General features: G+C 43.0%; 1 protein-coding gene across 4 annotated transcripts in view; it reads left to right on the top strand.

Moving 5' to 3' along the window:
• Positions 1-5,010: 5,010 nt before the first annotated feature.
• The window catches only part of LOC122550778 (high affinity cationic amino acid transporter 1-like), a 73,534-nt gene continuing 59,731 nt past the window's right edge, over positions 5,011-18,813 (top strand). For 2 of the 4 annotated variants that reach the window (XM_043692031.2, XM_043692027.2), the window contains exons 1-2: positions 5,011-5,235; positions 17,352-17,438. The gene's annotated coding sequence lies outside the window, so the exon portion shown is untranslated. Of the gene's footprint in view, positions 5,236-17,113; positions 17,251-17,351; positions 17,439-18,813 lie in introns of all 4 variants that reach the window. The other 2 variants (XM_087988204.1, XM_043692030.2) reach the window with 2 other exon arrangements.

The following is an 18,813-nucleotide window of genomic DNA, read 5'->3' as shown; positions in this document are numbered from 1 at the left end:
GTATGTTTTATCTGTATTGTAAAGTTTACTGGCAGCAGTAAAACTTTTAGGAAGGCGTAGGTTGTGTTAATTAGGATATCATGATCCACTTGGGAAAGGACACTGACATTTGAGTCCACTCCTGCAGTCATCACAACAATTAAGGTTCAATTGAAGTCCTCGATCTTACTGCCTGGTGAAGTCAGGTTAATAGAAAAACTGCCCAGGTTTCTGCACTTAATAAGAAACTATTATTTATTAAAAACACATCAGTTTAACCACAGGCAAACAAAGTATTAATTATCCATTTATAACTCTCCAACTTTTATTCTCTGCCCCTTCATAAGCTGCTACAGACATGCAGACAGATCCAAAAAGAATGTTATACTCGGAGGAAAAATCTGAAAGGAAGACAGTTCAACAGCACCAACAAACAGGATTCTTCCAACCACTGCTTTTCTTCATTCCAAGTCTTCTTAGTTCTTTACTGAAATCATGGGGCTGCTGCACACACATTGTCCAGTTTTTCAGTCATTGGTTAGAAGCAACAGTTTTTAAAAAAAGTGACAAAAATAGAAATTGCTAGAAAAGCTCAGCAGATCTGGCAGCATCTGTGGACAGAAATAGAGTTAACATTTCAGGTCGAGTGACCCGAAAATAAAAGGTAAGTCAGAATAGCTAGCTATCTTCCAATTCTTTGTTACTTCTCTACATGGATAGAAAGGATGTTGCATTTTTAGAGTCTGGAGGCTCTCTGCTGCTGTACTGTATACACATACACACACTATCCCCCCTAACCAAGTATCAAGCAGAGAGTTGTTGTCAGGCTGTGCACTGCTGACCCACGGTGTCACTGAAAATCCAGACTGTCTCTGGGCAAAGCTGCCTGAACACACACTGCCAGTGAGTCTCTAGCTTCTTCCCCGACTACCCGAACAAGGCAGCAGTGACAATTCAACTCACAATGGGTTCCAGTAACACGTTTTAAAACAGCAACATTTCTTTCTAGTCCTTGGCTGAAAGCAGTATCCTTTTCCAAGTTTGATCCTCAATCCGAAATAAAGATAAAGTGAAAAGATGTGGTCTTTATAATAAGTGAATTAATTTGTCATGATGAATTAACAAACACATGTTCAAGATGTCATAGCAGGTGAGGTGCCACAGTTGCAGAAGGTGTGTACTTCAGGATGCTGCTATGATCCAGCACAAACAGTTGGGTAGACAGTGTTTGCACCTGCAGGAACTCTGGCTCAGAGTTATTGAGCGAGAGGTTGAGCTGCGGATATTGCAGCACTTTGGCGGTGGGGGGTGGTAAGATACCATGACACTTTATTCCAGGAGGTGACCACACCTATCAGGATAGCGACTTCTGACTTAATCAGTAGCCAGGGACAGGAGGATGTAACTGTAAATGAAGCAGGTAAAGAGACCTAAGGGTAAGCACACAGGAGCCTCAGCCTTTGCAACAGGCGTGACGCTTTCTATATGAGAGTGAGGGCTGCAGGATGGATGAGCTAACTGGCCATTGTACTATGGTACAGGTAGCTATTCAGGAAGTTCTAGTAAAGAATGTACAAAGAAAGATCATCTCGGTAATATATTATGAGCCAATATATAGGTTCCAATGCTTATATAAATCTCCTTCTTCTTAGGGCAGTGCCTTGGGGATGGCTTATTTCACTTTCGGCTCAGTGAGTTTCAAGAAGGCTGATAATTTCAGTGTGTGATCTGCAGATGTATAATAGTGCTTGAAGGACTAGGTTAGATGATTTGTTTGGAGGTTTGTGTGCTTCCTCTGATGCCGTGAGATCCAAGAACTGATAAGTCAGAAGCACATGACATTTATGAGTGTAAAACCACAACAGCACGCCGAAGAGAAAAGGCAGGCATTACAGGCCAAGATCCAACAACAAACCCACAATATAAAGGACAGGTGTAGATGGAGAAAGCACTGCATACCCACTGAATGGCTGACAATCTTGATATGCAGGGTTTCTTCTGTGCTGTCAAGACCAGTTAAGGACCAAATACCCAAGGCCCCACACTACTGCAGACAAAGGATTTCAAAAAGAAGCCATCAAACAGTACTGCAGGGAGCACCTCAGAGACCTCAATCAAGGCTCTGTCATCGATCTGAACATCCTTGGTAACATTCTAGAGCACAATACACACCACGAGCTCTGCAACACCCCAGCCCTGAACCAAGTAGGGAAGGCTATCCACCAGGTCAAGAACAACAAGGCTGCTGGAGCAGATGGTATCCCTACTAAGGCATGGAAGTACTGAGGCAAAGAACTCCTGCTGCAGCTACATGCCCTTGTCTGCCATATCTGGAAGGAGGACAGCATCCTGAGAGAGCTCCAAGATACCAGAGTCGTGAGTATTTTCGAAAAAGGGAACAGGCACAACTTTGGTAACTACAGGAAAGTCTCCCACTGTTAACCTTTGGAAAAGTAATTGCCAAGGTCCTCCACAACCATCTCCTCCCTGTTGCTGAAAAGCCCCTCCCAGACTCACATAGTGTGACTTTCGACTACAGAGGGGCAAACATACATAATTTTCACTGCACATAGCTGCAGAAGAAACGCAGAGAAAAGAACCTACCCTTGCACAAGGCCTTCTTCAACCTGGGAAAGGCCTTTGACACTGTCAGTCAGGTAGTATTATGGAACATCCTCCTCTGCTTTGGTTGCAACATGAAGTTTGTCACCATCCTTCGGCTGCTCCATGATGACAAATGGCTCCATCACCGACCCATTCTCCATTTGGACCAGTGTCGAGCTGGGCTGTGTCATCAACCCAGCACTGTTATAGAGTCATAGAGATGTACAGCATGGAAACAGACCCTTTGGTCCAACTTGTCCATGCCGACCAGAATCTCAATCCAATCAAGTTCCACCTGCCAGCACCCGACTCATATCCCTCCACACCCTTCATATATCCATCCAGATGTATTTTAAATGTTGCAATTGTACTAGCCTCCAGCACTTCCTCTGGCAGCTCATTCCATACACGGGCCAGCCTCTGCATGAAAATGTTGCCCCTTAGTTCTCTTTTATATCTTTCCCCTCTCACCCTAAACCTATGACCTCTAGTTCTGGACTCCCCCACCCCAGAGAAAAGACTTTGTCTATTTATCCTATCCATGCCCCTCATGATTTTATAAATCGCTATAAGATCACCCCTCAGCCTCCAACGCTCCAGGGAAAACAGCCCTAGCCTATTCAACCTCTCCCTGTAGCTCAAATCCTCCAACCCTGGCAACATCCTTGTAAATCTTCTCGATATATTGGCGATGCTTCACCTTATAACTGACAAGCTCCCAGCTAGAGTGAAGCTAACTTACAGAAGTTGCGGGAAATTATTCAATCTTCACCACCTTTAAGCCAAAACCAAAGTCATCCCAAATAACGTCATCAAGAATGTGAAATCTCAGAGGATGTACTCCAGACCATTGTCAGCACCTTTACGTAAGCATGTGATAGCACAGGTCTCACCCTCACCGTCTACAAGACGAAAGTCCTCCACCAACCTGGTCCAGCATTGCGAGGTCCACAGGAGGCCTTCGAGAACGTTGGCCACTTCCAGTACCTCTGGAGTGTCCTGTCAACCAAAACAGCTATAAATGAAGAGAGCCAGCACTGTCTCTTGTGTACTAGCTCAGCCTTCAGCCATCTGTAGAGAAGGGTCTTTGAGGATAACAGCATCAGATCTGACACCATGCTCATGGTTTACAGAGCGGTGGTGATTCCCACTCTCATATATGGCTCTGAGACATGGTCTGTCTATAGCAGACACAAGGTGCTGAAGCAGTACCATCACTGCCTGCGCAAGATCCTGCGAATCCACTGGGAAGAAAGATTCACCAACACCAGTGTCCTTGACCAGGCCAACATCCCCATCAACGAAGCACTGACCAACTTTGATCAGCTTGATGGGCTGGGCGCATTGTCTGCATTACTGACATGAGACACCCCAAGCAAATGCTCTACTCCCAGCTCCCAAACAGCAGGTGAACGCAAGCTGGACAGAGGAAGTGTTTCAGTGATACCCAACAAGGCCTCACTGGCAAAGTGCAGTATTCCCACAGACACCTGGGAGTCACTGGTCCAAGACCGTCCAAAGTGGATAAGGAGCATCCGGGAAGGCAATGAGCACCTTGAGACTTGTCACTTGGAACTAATGGAAGTCCCAGGCGAAAACAGGATAAGGAGCGCACTGCCATACCAACACCCCACTCCCCATGACCACCACCTGCCCTAGGTATAGTAGAGCCTGTGGAAGCTGTACAGCCACCTCTGGACTCACTGTGAGAGTGGAAGAGAGTCATGGTGATCTGTGAAAGACCACCAGTGATGAATGATGATTTCCTCTGGTCACATTCTTTCGATGTGTTCAGTTCCTTCTTTGATGAGCCATTTTGGTCAGCCAGGAGTCAGGAACCCCCCATTCCCTCCTCCCCATGAGTCAAGTTTGACCTCTTCAAGGACATTGAATATGTTGGGAATCTGTTGAAAAGGATCCAGTGCTTTTATGTACAGTACATGTAGAAAGACAAGAATTAGGTTTAAGTTAATTTCCCCCATCAGAACTGAAAACCTGGCCTCCTCCATTCCGATTGATTGTATTGGCAAGAGAGACGACAGCAGCTGAAGTCAGGTGTCCAAACACAGGCTAAAGTATACGCTGAAAATGTGTTGCTGGAAAAGCGCAGCAGGTCAGGCAGCATCCAGGGAACAGGAGAATCGACGTTTCGGGCATAAGGCCTTCTTCAGGAATGAGGAAAGTGTGTCCAGCAGGCTAAGATAAAAGGTAGGGAGGAGGGACTTGGGGGAGGGGCGTCGGAAATGCGATAGGTGGAGGGAGGTCAAGGTGAGGGTGATAGGCCGGAGTGAGGGGGAAGAAGATTGCAGGTTCCTTAAAGTATACGCTGATAAAGCTGGCGGGGGGGGGGAAGCGCCTATACGTTAAGCGCTGTACGCAGAAGGCGAGGTCACGCTGCCATTGATATGATGCAGAGCCCCTGGGAACCGCCTCTGCTTAACGCGGGCGGGCCGGCCGGACTCAGCAATGCAGCATTTTAGTTAATATCTTCCCGTGTGTGTGTCTGTGTATGTCTGTCTGTCTGTATTTTTTTTCTGGACAGCGTGTGAACATTGCTCGCTCCTGCACTGTCGCCGCTTGTATGTAAAGCCCGGGTGCTCTGGGGGAGAGCTGCTGTTTCACTGGAGCCAAGCCCTTTTCCGCTCGGGGAAGGTAAGCGCCACGTTTTAATCCGACCTTCTTTTTGTGTGTGTGTGTGTGTGCACGGGATTCTGAAGAAGCTCGAGTGCCGCCCGATCATCAGCTTTCGAGAGAGTTTAGTTAAGAGACTCTTCCTTTCCCCTGACTGGGTTTTGTTGGGTCGGGGGGTGGTGGGGTGGGGGGGGGTTTGCCCGTAAATGGATGTTTTCGGAACGCTTCAATGGAGAAGTTGCAGTCGCCACATGGCTGTGAGTCTCAGTGAGGAGGATGATGCAAGAATTGCTCAATGTAAACACAACGAGTCAAACTTCCCCACACTTCAGGCAAAGGAGTATGTTTGTTCAGGTGTCTGTGGGGGGGGTTACTATTTCACCTCAATCGTCTTTTTGAACAATTACAACCATTATTATTCGAAAGAATCGATTAGATGTTAGTTTATTCAGCTTACAGTTAATGACTCGCTTTCCAGATGGAGTGAAAGATCCATTCGGTGGGCCAGATACTGTGGGGGTTTTTTCTGCTTTTTTATTTATTCATTCATGGGACGTGGACTTGCAGTTGGATTATGCCAACAAAATAAGTTTGCATTCTGAATATTGACCTGTGTTGAACATGAGGATCTCAGCCACAACTCTTAGTGTTAGACATATAAAACCTAAATGTGCTAAGACTGAAAAAATATTTAAAACTAAAATATTTAGTACAGTTTTTTTATGTTATTCTGTTATAAAAGCAATCCAACAAATTAATTTTGTTTGCAATTTGATTTGTATTTTATGAATAAAAAGCAAAATATTGTTATTGGCAATCGGAAATAAAAAACAACTTGTGCTTTTTTTTCCATTTGATTCAGATTACCGGGAATAAAAGTGTGAATTTAAGCCTGCAAATCAAGTCATGAATATTATTGTAATGCCATATTACTAGTGGTTTGCTTTTAATGTTTTTAATTTAGAACTAGATTCAGTGTTGGTTAGAGATCAGATGTCATTTTTCTTTCCAACAAGATTTGTGTATATGTATTATTTTAGTTGCATTTTCTAAAACTAATAATGTAGCAGTAACCCAAAAACAGAAAGTTGAGAGTTGCATTACAAGTGGAGTGCCTTGCTTTGTACGTTTTCTTCTCCTAATGCTGAAAACCACAGCGTACATTTTTTAGTCTGGCTAACTGCTGTCAAATTAAGGCATTCCCAGTTGAGCACTGTCCAAGTTTCTGAAGGACAGTAGCAGCTGCCTGAGTGAAACAGCAGTCTATTTACAGAAAACTTAGTACCTGCAGAGATAACCTCAGAGAGAAATTTAGAATTATGATTACTGTAGGAATGTGCAATCCAAGGCTAATCTTATTTGAAAATCTGAAATTTGAAGACCCATACTGTATCATCACAGTGGTCCACGGAGAGTATTCTGTACTTTAATTGCATTTTTTTGAGTTTAGCAACAGGGATGATGCACATTCTAGGCATTGGAAATCTTCTCATTTCAAGCAGTTCTCTGAACTCCAAGGTCACATACAGCGAAATGCTCACTGTACTCTGGTAATATACAGGACTGCTGGACAATGTGGCAACTTTCCCATTTCCCATGCAAAATGTCCATCAGTGATAATACAGGAAAACGGACAATTTTATCTTGTAGATCTGTACTCTTTTGTAACTACATGAGAACTGTCAAAATTTATTTCATGTGTGATCCACATAGCTGTAAATAGGGAAAGTTTTCATTTTCTCAAAATACGCTGATTTTAAACTTGGCTTGCAGATGTGGTTGGTAAAATTCCTGACAAAGTTCTATTCCGTATCGGTATTGCATATCAAGAACAATTGCCAGAGAGGTTGAAAATATTGTAGATATTATTGCAAGTTGTTTAAGGAGTGGCACAGTGGCTCAGTGGTTAGCACTGCTGCCTCTCAGCACCCAGAAACCAGGTTTGATTTCTGTCTCGGGTGACTGTGTGGATTTTGCATGTTCTTCCCGTTTTTGCATGAGTTTCTGCTATGTGCTGTAGTTTCCTCCCATAGTCCAAAGATGTGTAGGTTAGATGGATTGGCCATGCTAAATTATTTATAGTGCCCAGGGGATGTGCAAGTAGATGGGTTAGCGATGGGAGTTACGGGGGTAGGAGGAAGGGCCTGGGTGTGATGCTCTCCGAAGTGGACCTGATGGCCTGAACGGCCAGTTTTCTCACTGAAGGGTTTCTGTGTATGTTATAAATCAATACTGTTATGATACACCTCTGGAAACTGAATGCCTGCTGTGTGGAGAGTATCTCTGCTTGGAGTCACTCTGGTGCTGCCAAATTGCCTCTAACTAGCATTCAAATTTATTCTGTCAGCAGTGTCATTAAGGAGAGGGACTGGTTTGCAGTTGTACGGTAGACTAAGCTACTTCAGATATTGAGGGTTAACAGAAGATTTAATAGAAGTGTTTAAAATCACAAAATGAAGAGAACCTCTCCAGTAGATGAGGGGACAATAATGTGAAGGCACAGGTTTGAGATGATTGGAAATGAATCCAAGTTGGCATAGGGAACCATGTTCTTATACAATCAGTGGTTAGGATTTGGAACACACTATCTGACGGGCAGGTCGAAACAGATCCCATTGTCCTTTCTCAGAAAGGAGTTGGTTAAATACTTGAAATTTTAAAGTGCAGGAATGTGGGAAAATAGCAGGGTCAAATGGATTGTACTTTGAAAGAGTCAGTACAGACTTTGATGGGCTTAATAACCGCTGCCTTAGAATTTAGAATTAGGTTTATTGTTATATGTACTCAAGTACAGAAGTATTTAAAGTGAAAAGTTTACAATGTTGCCCTACAAGGCGACATCTTAGGTGCTAGGTAGCTAGGTACAAATCTTAGGTACGAAATGGAGAAATAAAGGAAAAAGATACCTTAACCTACAGTTATTCATAGTAAAAGTTAGTAAAATAAGAAATAAAGTTACTAATAAAACATTGCACTCTGCATAAAATGCCTGCAGTAGATCAATGCAGAGGACTTCCACGTGTGGTCTGACTGGGCTTGCAAGCTGCTGACCACTTGCACCAGTCCTCAGTCCGACACTGTGGTGAATTTTTACATGGAAGAGTACAGCACGGGAACAAGCTGTTTGACCCATCATGTCTGTGCTGACCACAAAACTATTCTAAACTAATCCCATCTGCCTACACATGGTCTATACCTGCCTGTTCATGTGTCTGTCTAAGTGCCACTTAAATTTTGCTATCGTAACCCTTGGCAACGTGTTTCAGGTATCTCCTGCCCTCTCGCCCATTTTTTTTCAAACTTGCCACCTCGCACCTTTAATCTATGCCCTCTAGAATTTGATGTTTCAACCCTGGGGAAAAAGACCTAGACATTCCACCTTAACCACACCTTTTCATAATTTTATATGCTTCCATCTGGTTGCCCTTCAGCCTCCGGTGCACCAACGAAAACAATCCAAGTTTGCCCAAACTGTTCTTGAAGCTAATACACTCCAATCCAAGAAACATAGTGATAAATCTCTTTTTCACCCTCTCCAAAGCCTCCACATGTTTTCAGTAGTGTGGTGACCCAGGACTGTGCACACTACCTGAAATGTGGCCTGAGTAAAGTCTGGTACAGCTGCAACATGACTTGCCAAATTTTGTACTCTGTGCTCTGACTGATGAAGGTAGCAAGCAGACACTCCTCCTTTACCACCTTATCCACTTGTCCTCTGATACTCTGATCATGTTAATAGGGGTGGGTGGGTGGAGCCAGAATTTCTGGTTGGTTTCAATCAAACTCCAGGGGAAGTCCCACCTTGAGGGAAAGCTGCCGGACTGGGCAACAGTGACTCATTAGTCATCAAAGGGAGATCACAAAGGCGGTTCTGCGATATTAGACCGATCATGTTTCACCAATGTGACTCAACCGAAAGGGCAAGTTTTGGGAAGATGTGCTTACTGATGAAGTTATTCATGTCTCTACTTGCAACACCAAATGTTTTTCATCAAATTCTTGTGACTCCTAAATCTGATCAATTATGCATTCACTTGACAAGAGGTAACGCCAATTCAATTATTACTTGATTATCTGAGACGTTCAGCTGGAACACAGCTATGAGGCGGTTCCATCAGATCCCACCACCCCATGCTATGTCAGTTTCCACTGCACAGTTAAGGATAAGGGGACAAATTCACACTCCACTATGGTCCACAACCAAAGACAGATGAGCAAGACATTTGTAAAGCAATGCGCAAAATTGTTGAGATGCTGTTATTATGTGTAATGTAGCAGCAGCATCTTCAAAGGTATTTTATTAGATCTCAGACGTATCCCTAAGAGAGTGTCTAGCTCTCCAGCAACAAATGGCCTCCTCACAGAAAGATCTTCGGAGCAAGTGGCCAACAAAAATGTAACTGCTGAACTTTGGGGAAAAACAAAGTCAAAACAACAGCAGTTTCAAAAGGGAGAAGAACAGACAAAGGAAGCACATGGTGAGGACAGTGCAGGAGAAAGAGAGAGAGAAACTGACACAGCAGTGAACCTGCACAGTTACTGCCTTTGCTGTTTGAATTCATGTATCGCTGGACATCAGAGTGCATCTGGGAAAATTAACAAACAGTGAAATTCACAACTAATCTTGGAGGAATTGTTTGGGTGAAGTTCACAACACGGAAGCAGATAAGTTAATTGTTTTTAGGTGGGACATACAGAAAGTGTGCAGTAGTGAGTACAGTGGGTTCTTTCTTAATTTTATGTTTTTTGAAATATGTCTCTTGATTTAACTTAAAATATAAGCCATAACTATTAATTTAACCTGGGGCAGTGTTTTGTAGAGGAATAAGACAGTGTTATTTTCTGGGTCTGTAGATTGTGAAGCAGCAAAAATGGCATTTAGTAGAGTGATATGCGCTTCTTGTCAGGTGTGGGAGTTTAAAAGAGTTTAAGGGTTACTGCGGATTATATCTGTTATAAATGCTGTTGGTTGCGAATCTTATCAGATCTAATGGATCGGTTGGAGAGACAGTTAGAAGCAATGAGGAATTTGCAACAGCAACGGTATGTGATGGATGGCAGTTATAGGAAGGGGGGAAAGTCTGAGATACAGTCACATAGATGGGTTAACTCCAGGGAAGGTAAGAGAGGTATGCAGCTAGTGCAGGAGTCTTTTGTGGATATACCCATTTCAAACAAGTATGCTGTTTTGGAAAACGTAGGGAGTGACGGATTCTTAGGGGAACGTAGCACGAACAGTTAAGTTTCTGCTATTGAGACTGGCTCTAATGCAACGAGGGTTCCAAGAGATCAATTGTGTTAGAGGATTCTGTAGTCCGAGGTACAGACAGATGTTCCTGTGGCCAGCAGCGAAAAATCAGAATGGTGTGTTGCTTCCCTGGTGCCAGGATCAAGTATGTCTCAGAGGATGCAGAATGTTCTCCGGGGGAGGGGGGCCAGCAAGAGGTCATTGTCCACATTGGAACCAATGACATAGGAAGGAAAAGGGTTGAGATTCTGAAGGGAGATTACAGAGAGTGAGGCAGGAATTTATAAAGGAGGTCCTCGAGAATAGTAATATCTGGATTACTCCCCGTGCTATGAGCTAGTGAGGGCAGGAATAGGAGCATAGAGCAGATGAATGCATGGCTGAGGAGCTGGTCTATAGGAGAAGGATTCACATTTTTTTGACCATTGGAATCTCTTTTGGGGTAGAAGTCTCCTGTACAAGAAGGACGGTTTGCACCTAAATTGGAAGGGGACTAATATACTGGCAGAGAGATTTGCTAGAGCTGCTTGGGAGGATTTAAACTAGTAAGGTGGGGGGGGTGGGACCCGGGGGATAGTGAGGAAAGAAATCAATCTGAGACTGGTACAGTTGAGAACAGAAGCGAGTCAAACAGTCAGGGCAGGCAGGGACAAGGTAGGACTAATAAACTAAACTGCATTTATTTCAATGCAAGGGGCCTAAGAGGGAAGGCCGATGAGGGAAGGGCATGGTTAGGAACATGGGACTGGGATATTATGGTAATTACGGAAATATGGCTCAGGGATGGGCAGGACCAGCAGCTTAATGTTCCAGGATATAAATGCTACAGAAAGGGAGGCAAGAGAGGAGGGGGAGTGGCATTTTTGATAAGGGATAGCATTACAGCTGTGCTGAGGGAGGATATTCCCAGAAATACATCCAGGGAAGTTATTTGGGTGGAACTGAGAAATAAGAAAGGGATGATCACCTTATTGCGATTGTATTATAGACCCTCTAATAGTCAGAGGGAAATTGAGAAACAAACTTGTAAGGAGATCTCAGCTATCTGTAAGAACAATAGCGTGGTTATGGTAGAGAATTTTAACTTTCCGAACATAGACTGGGACTGCCCTAGTGTTAAGGGTTTAGATGGAGAGGAATTTGTTAAGTGCGTACAAGAAAATTTTCTGATTCAGTATGTGGATGTACCTACTAGAGAAGGTGCAAAACTTGACCTACTCTTGGGAAATAAGGCAGGGCAAGTGACTGAGGTGTCAATGGGGGAGCACTTTGGGGCCAGCGACCATAATTCTATTAGATTTAAAATAGTGATGGAAAAGGATAGACCAGATCTAAAAGTTGAAGTTCTAAATTGGAGAAAGGCCAGCACGGTGGCACAGTGGTTAGCACTGCTGCCTCACAATGCCAGAGACCTGGGTTCAATTCCCGCCTCAGGCGACTGACTGTGTGGAGTTTGCACATTCTCCCCGTGTCTGCGTGGGTTTCCTCTGTGTGCTCTGGTTTCCTCCCACAGTCCAAGAAAATTCACCAGGTTAGGTGAATTGACCATGCTAATTGCCCGTAGTGTTAGGTGCAGGGGTAAATGTAGGGGAATGGGTCTGGGTGGGTTACTCTTCGGAGGGTTGGTGCGGACTTGTTGGGCTGAAGGGCCTGTTTCCACACTGTAAGTAATCTAATCTAATAGTTGAAGTTCTAAATTGGAGAAAGGCCAATTTTGACAGTATTAGGCAAGAACTTTCGAAAGCTGATTGGAGGCAGATGTTCACAGGTAAAGGGACGGCTAGAAAATGGAAAGCCTTCAGAAATGAGATAACGAGAAATCCAGAGAAAATATATACCTGTTAGGGTGAAATGAAAGGCTGGTAGGTATAGGGAATGCTGGATGACTAAAGAAATCGAGGGTTTGGTTAAGAAAAAGTGTATGTCAGGTATAGACAGGATAGTTTGAGTGAATCCTTAGAATATAAAGGCAGTAGGAGTATACTTCAGAGGGAAATCAGGAGGGCAAAAAGGGGACATGAGATAGCTTTGGCAAATAGACTTAAGGAGAATCCAAAGGGTTTTTGCAAATTCATTTAAGGACAAAAGGGTAACTAGGGAGAGAATAGGGCCCCTCAAAGATCAGCAAGGCAGCCTTTGTGTGGAGCCGCAGGAGATGGGGGAGATACTAAACGAGTATTTTGCATCAGTATTTACTGTGGAAAAGGATGTAGAAGATATAGAAAGTAGCGAAATAGATGGTGACACCTTGCAAAGTGTCCATATTACAGAGGAGGAAGTGCTGGATGTCTTGAAATGGGTAAAGGTGGATAAATCCCCAGGACCTGATCAGGTGTACCCTGGAACTCTGTGGGAAGCTAGAGAAGTGATTGTTGGGCCTCTTGCTGAGATATTTGTATCATCGATAGTCCCAGGTAAGGTGCCAGAAGACTAGAGGTTGGCTAACGTGGTGCCACTGTTTAAGAAAGGTAGTAAGGACAAGCCAGGGAACTATAGACCAGTGAGCCTGACGTCAGTGTTGGGCAAGTTGTTGGAGAGAATCCTGAGGGACAGGATATACATGTATTTGAAAAGGCAAGGACAGATCAGGGATAGTCAACATGGCTTTGTTCGTGGGAAATCATGTCTCACAAACTTGATTGAGCTTTTTGAAGAAGTAACAAAGAGGATTGATGAGGGCAGAGCGGTAGATGTGATCTTCAGTAAGGCGTTCAACAAGGTTCCCCATGGGAGACTGATTAGCAAGGTTAGATCTCACTGAATATAGGGAGAACTAGCCATTTGGATACAGAACTGGCTCAAAGGTAAAAGACAGGGTTGTTTTTCAGACTGGAGGCCTGTGACCAGTGGAGTGCCACAAGGATCGGTGCTGGGTCCTCTACTTTTTTGTCATTTACATAAATGATTTGGATCTGAGCATAAGAGGTATGGTTAGTAAGTTTGCAGATGACACCAAAATTGGAGGTGTAGTGGACAGCGAAGAGGGTTACCTCCGATTACAACAGAGTCTTGATAACATGGGCCAGTGGGCCGAGAAGTGGCAGATGGTGTTTAATTTTGATAAATGCGAGGTGCTGCATTTTGGGAAAGCAAATCTTTGCAGGACTTATACATTTAATGGTAAGGTCCGAGAGAGTGTTGCTGAACAAAGAGACCTTGGAGTGCAGCTTCCTAGTTCCTTGAAAGTGGAGTCGCAGGCAGATAGGATAGTGAAGAAGGTGTTTGGTATGCTTTCCTTTATTGGTCAGAGTATTGAGTACAGGAGTTGGGAGGTCATGTTGCAGCTGTGCAGGACATTGGTTAGGCCACTGTTGGAATATTGCGTGCAATTCTGGTCTCCTTCCTATCCGAAAGATGTTGTGAAACTTGAAAGGGTTCAGAAAAGATTTACAAGGTGTTGCCAGGGTTGGAGGATTTGAGCTACAGGGAGAGGCTGAACAGGCTGGGGCTGTTTTCCCTGCAGCATCGGAGGCTGAGGGGTGACCTTATAGTGGTTTACAAAATTATGGGGGTCATGGATAGGATAAATAGGCAAAGATTTTTCCCTGGGGTCGGGGAGTCCAGAACTAGAGGGCATAGGTTTAGGGTGAGAGGGGAAAGATATAAAAGGACCTAAGGGGCAGCTTTTTCATGTAAGAGGTGGTACGTGTAGGGAATGAGCTGCCAGAGGATGTGGTGGAGGCTGGTATAATTGCAATATTTAAAATTCATTTGGATGGGTATATGAATAGGAAGGGTTTGCAGGGATATGGGCCGGGTGCTGGCAGGTGGGACTAGATTGGGCTGGAATATCTGCTTGGCATGGATGGGTTGGACCGAAGGGTCTGTTTCTATGCTGTACATCTCTGACTCTAAGGAGTTGGCCTGGATGATTGAGATGTCTCAGGGTGATATTATAGCTGTAATAACCAGCCGTCCCATTCAAGTTAACACGGATGTTACTCTTCAGCCATCATGTGGCCCGGGACTGTGCCATTATAGGGCTATTACAGTTCGAGGGGGTGGAGGGGGATGAGACAAAGAGAGAGAGAGAGACGGACAGACGTTGGGTCATGTTCATCCCTTGAGGTAGACAGTAACCTGCAGCAACCGCCCAGCTTAGTTGAGGAAACAAGTTAAAAGAGTCCTCCTAACAAAGAAAGAAAGTGTCAGTGAAGTCAGAAGTTAGGAACTCCGTTTAAAAGAAAAGAAGGTTGAGGATGGTAACCTAGATTGGACAGATCAGGAATATGGTTTCATGGATGAAAGACTATGGAAGGATGGTAGCAGAATTAGGACAGGAAGGAACTGTACTACTGGAGAAAAATAATTCTAAGGAAGGATCACTCGAACTGAAACTCTGATTTTTCTCCACACCTGCTGAGATTTTCTCGCAATTTCTGTTTTTGTCTCTGACTTACAGTACCTACAGTTATTTTGGTTTTCATACTGTACTGCTGGAACCTGAAACAGAATAGTATTAGTATCCTAGTCGACAGTATAAGTGGTACTATGGGAAGCAATTTAATCGAATAAGACGGAGAGAGAAATCTTGTGAGAAGATTTACACTTCACTTTCCTTTATCTTCGGCTATGCTCAGATGTTTGGTTGGTAACAATGAAGGACAGATACAATTATAGAAAATAAGCATAAAATCACAATTTAAAAATAAATGTGTCTAACAGCTAGTTAAGTAAATTAACTTGCTTATAAGGAATCCTAAAAAGAATGGTAGAACTGGAAGGATTGTCCTGTATGGAGGAACTAGATGCAGTAGGATTAACTAAAATAATGTAAAAGTAAAGTCACCACAGTCCTACCAGACAAGAGGGCTGCTTCATCACAGAAAGCAAGATGATTGGTGAGTTTATTCTGAGGGGTAAGGTTGCGAAGGTGAACCTTCATGGTAATGTCAGTTGGTGTAGGAATGGAACCCATGAAGCCAGTTGACATCATTGTGTCACAGACTAGCCATCCAGCTAACTGAGCATGGATAGTGGGAGAGAACTGAAGGAAGGAATGTGTAATAGAACAAAATACATATAATAATGATGATAATCATTTATCCCTAAACAAACCTACAAGAAGAGTATTAGAAAGACAAATGAAGTAACCCAGTGCAGAATCTTTGTAACAGGAATGCTGCGCAGCATAATGTGCTTTAGTGCTATATGAAGTATGGCATAAGGGAAGTGGCCGTTTGATATTCCAAATTGTTTGCTGTTGACCTTCAAACATGGGTTGTAATTTGACTCGTGATTTTAGTGAAGTAAACAAAAGTGGGCAGTAGCTAGCAATGTGAAATGCTATTGGTCAGGGATGCCATGCCATAAATAAGTATTTTTATTTATGTTAAAGAACTCCCCGACAAGTGGCCAAGCTGGGGGGAATTTATTACCTGGGTATTGAATGTTGATCTTGCGTGTGGCTCTGGCATCCCATGCCAAGGGGAGATCAAAGGAGGGAATGAGGGAGAAATGCCATTGCGCTTTATCAAATTAACTAAATTCCTAGAATGAAATGCATGCCATACTTTTTGTGTCTGTTCCTACTCATTGTTGTCTTGTGGAATGAGTGTGACACTTTTATCTTTCATAAACTCAACTCTCTGCCCACATCTGGTATCCTGAGTAGGACAAACCAAAATACTACTAGTCAGTTCCAAAATGAACTAAAGTAGGTTCCTTTCTGCTCAATTCATTGCTAAGATTATTTTTATTTCCAATGTAAATTGACTAAGCAGAATTGTAGGTTGAATACTGTACCCATCCAAAGAAATCAGGTTGGGACTTAGTCATTACATATGGAAACAGACGTTTTGGTTCAACTTGTCTGTGCTAACCAGATATTCCAATCTGACCTAGTCCCATCTGCCAGCATTTGGCCTGTATTCCTGTAAATCCTTCCTGTTTAAATACCCAGCCAGATGCCTTTTAAATGTTATAAAAGTACTAGCCTCTACTGCTTCCTCTAGTAGCTCATTCTATCCACTCATCACCCTATGTGTGAAAAATCTGCTCCTTAGGTTCCTTTTAAATCTTCCCACTCTCTCCTTTAGCCTATGTAATCCCCTGCCCTAGGAAAAAAAGCATTGGCTGTTCACCCTGTCCATGTCCTTGATGATCTTATGAACCTCTATAAGGTCACCCCTCAGCGTTTGACTCGCACGGGATAAAAGCTCCAGTCTATCCAACCCTCCCTGTAGCGCAAACCTTCTAGTCTTGGCAGCATCCTTGGAAATATTTTCTGAACCCTCTTGAGTTTAACATCATCCTGCCTTTAAGAACGACTAGGATTGTACTTAGTTATGTTAATTCTCTGATTTGGCACCTTGATATGGGGATGGGATGACCAACAATGAACATCCTGAAACAGCTTTGAAAAGAGGAAAGCTGGAAGCACTCATTGGGGATGGGATGCATTTTTACAATACCTAATGAGGTAAGGGGATTAAATATAGAGCCTATAAAAGTGCTGACATCTGCACACGGTTGTAGTAGTGATGACTGCTGATTGGCATTGATTGCAGATCAGGATCTCTTAGACACATATTTAAAGTAGCTGATTCCACAGCTCTGCCTCCATGGCTGGGAAGAAGTGGGACCTGGTAATCCTTTAATGGAATAACCTTTGAGTGTTATTAAATTATTTGACACTTATTCATCAAACAGATGCAATTGCAAAGTTACAAATCTGCTGAAGAATACAAATTGACTGGACCTTGGCTCAAAGTCATTGAATTGAATGTCAAGTGTACCGAAGCAGAGTGAGAAGCTTTGTCTTGCGAGCAGTACAGGCAAATCACATAGTTAAGTGTTTCAATTATTATTTTGGTAATAGGTACAAACAGTGATAAGACTACAATATCTCAACAATATTAGTTTTGTGTACATTTGTATTTCCAAACAGAAATGAATCTTCATTCCTGGCTGCTACTGTAATTTTCTCTGACTTTCCCCACTTCAAGCCTGCAGCAGTCTCTTGGCTCCACATCTGGTAAGTCATGTAAATATAACCTTTCTTCCTCTCTCTCTTTCAGCAGAACTGAAGTGCATTGCTATTGTGCTATTTTGGAGCTTCTCCAGTCAATCGACCTGTGTCTCCAAAAAAGTTGGGATTGTGTGGAAGAGATACCCGGCCTTCTGCCTCGGTTTTCCTCTTTTGGGTTACGGATGCCTGATGTCGCGATTCTTCCCGAAGCCAAAACTGTATAGCAAGTGTTAAATTTAACTTTGAATTTCCTTCTGTCAGGGCAATTGAAAGCACTTGGTAGCCTTCTGACTCTTCCTTCCCTGATGGATTGGGATGTGACGCGTTCACCTGCAACTCCAGCTTATCATACTCACTTGTTGTCCACAGATGAAACACTGTCTTAGAAACATTGATTTTTTTTTTTTATGGTCTCATTATCATTTTAGCCAAGTAACAAATATTCTAAAGCCCTACAGGACTTTTAATGTAGGGCTTTCCTATAGAAGTTAAATAAGAATTAAAGTACACAAATATGTTGCTGTTTGGCTTCCATATGAGCTATGGTCCCAATCCCATATTTCTCCTTCCTTTAACCACATATTTAACTTACTCTTAAATGTGGGCACTGTTTCTATTGGTCACTCACTGAGCCCCCCTATTCTGAATCTCTTGTGTTTAATGTTTTAGCCATGCCCATTGTTCTCAACCCTAATGGTTTCTTCATCCATCTTTTATCAAATTACTCAAATCTTCCATGTTAATGAAAATAGATCCAATTTTTCAAATCTTTGTATTTATATTTTCTTATGTTTGGCAGCAACAATTGAAATCTGTGTTGTACCCTTTCTATTACTTTGACATCTATCCAGTACACGGTGCATAGAGCTGTGTACATGACCCTAACATCAGCACTCATTTATGGAATGCTTTCTTGTCAATAAAATGTCCCAACATACTTCATCAGCATCTAATTTGGAACATATTAACACTGAGCAAAAGAGGGGAATATTAGGGTGAAAGACAAGAGCTGGATTTTAATAGGCCCTTGTGGAAAATGAGACAGAGAAGTTTAAGGAGGAAATTCTAGAGCAGAGAGCTCTGATGGCTGAAGGCATCACCACGAGGGATATACAAGAAACAGTCATTGGAGGACAGAGATTTCACAGTATTGGCTGTAGAGACAGTAAGAGGCAGCACCACAAAATGAATTTAAAAAAGGATTAGAAATTTAAATTTGAGACCCCCAGTTGTAGCCATGTTAATGTTTGTCTGTAGATTTGCCATTGCATCTGACTTTTAAAAGTTGTAGTTATTGCCACGGGATCCAATACTCAAAGCATTTGAGTGTTCCTTTCTGAGTTGCTGCTTTATTCTCCTTGTTTCCCTTCCTTCCTGATGT

This window comes from Chiloscyllium plagiosum, unplaced genomic scaffold, assembly GCF_037043375.1.
Source record: "Chiloscyllium plagiosum isolate Xiang-an unplaced genomic scaffold, Cpla_swu_hap1 HiC_scaffold_6, whole genome shotgun sequence".
NCBI lineage: Eukaryota > Metazoa > Chordata > Chondrichthyes > Orectolobiformes > Hemiscylliidae > Chiloscyllium > Chiloscyllium plagiosum.
This window is presented reverse-complemented; position numbering and strand designations above follow the sequence as displayed.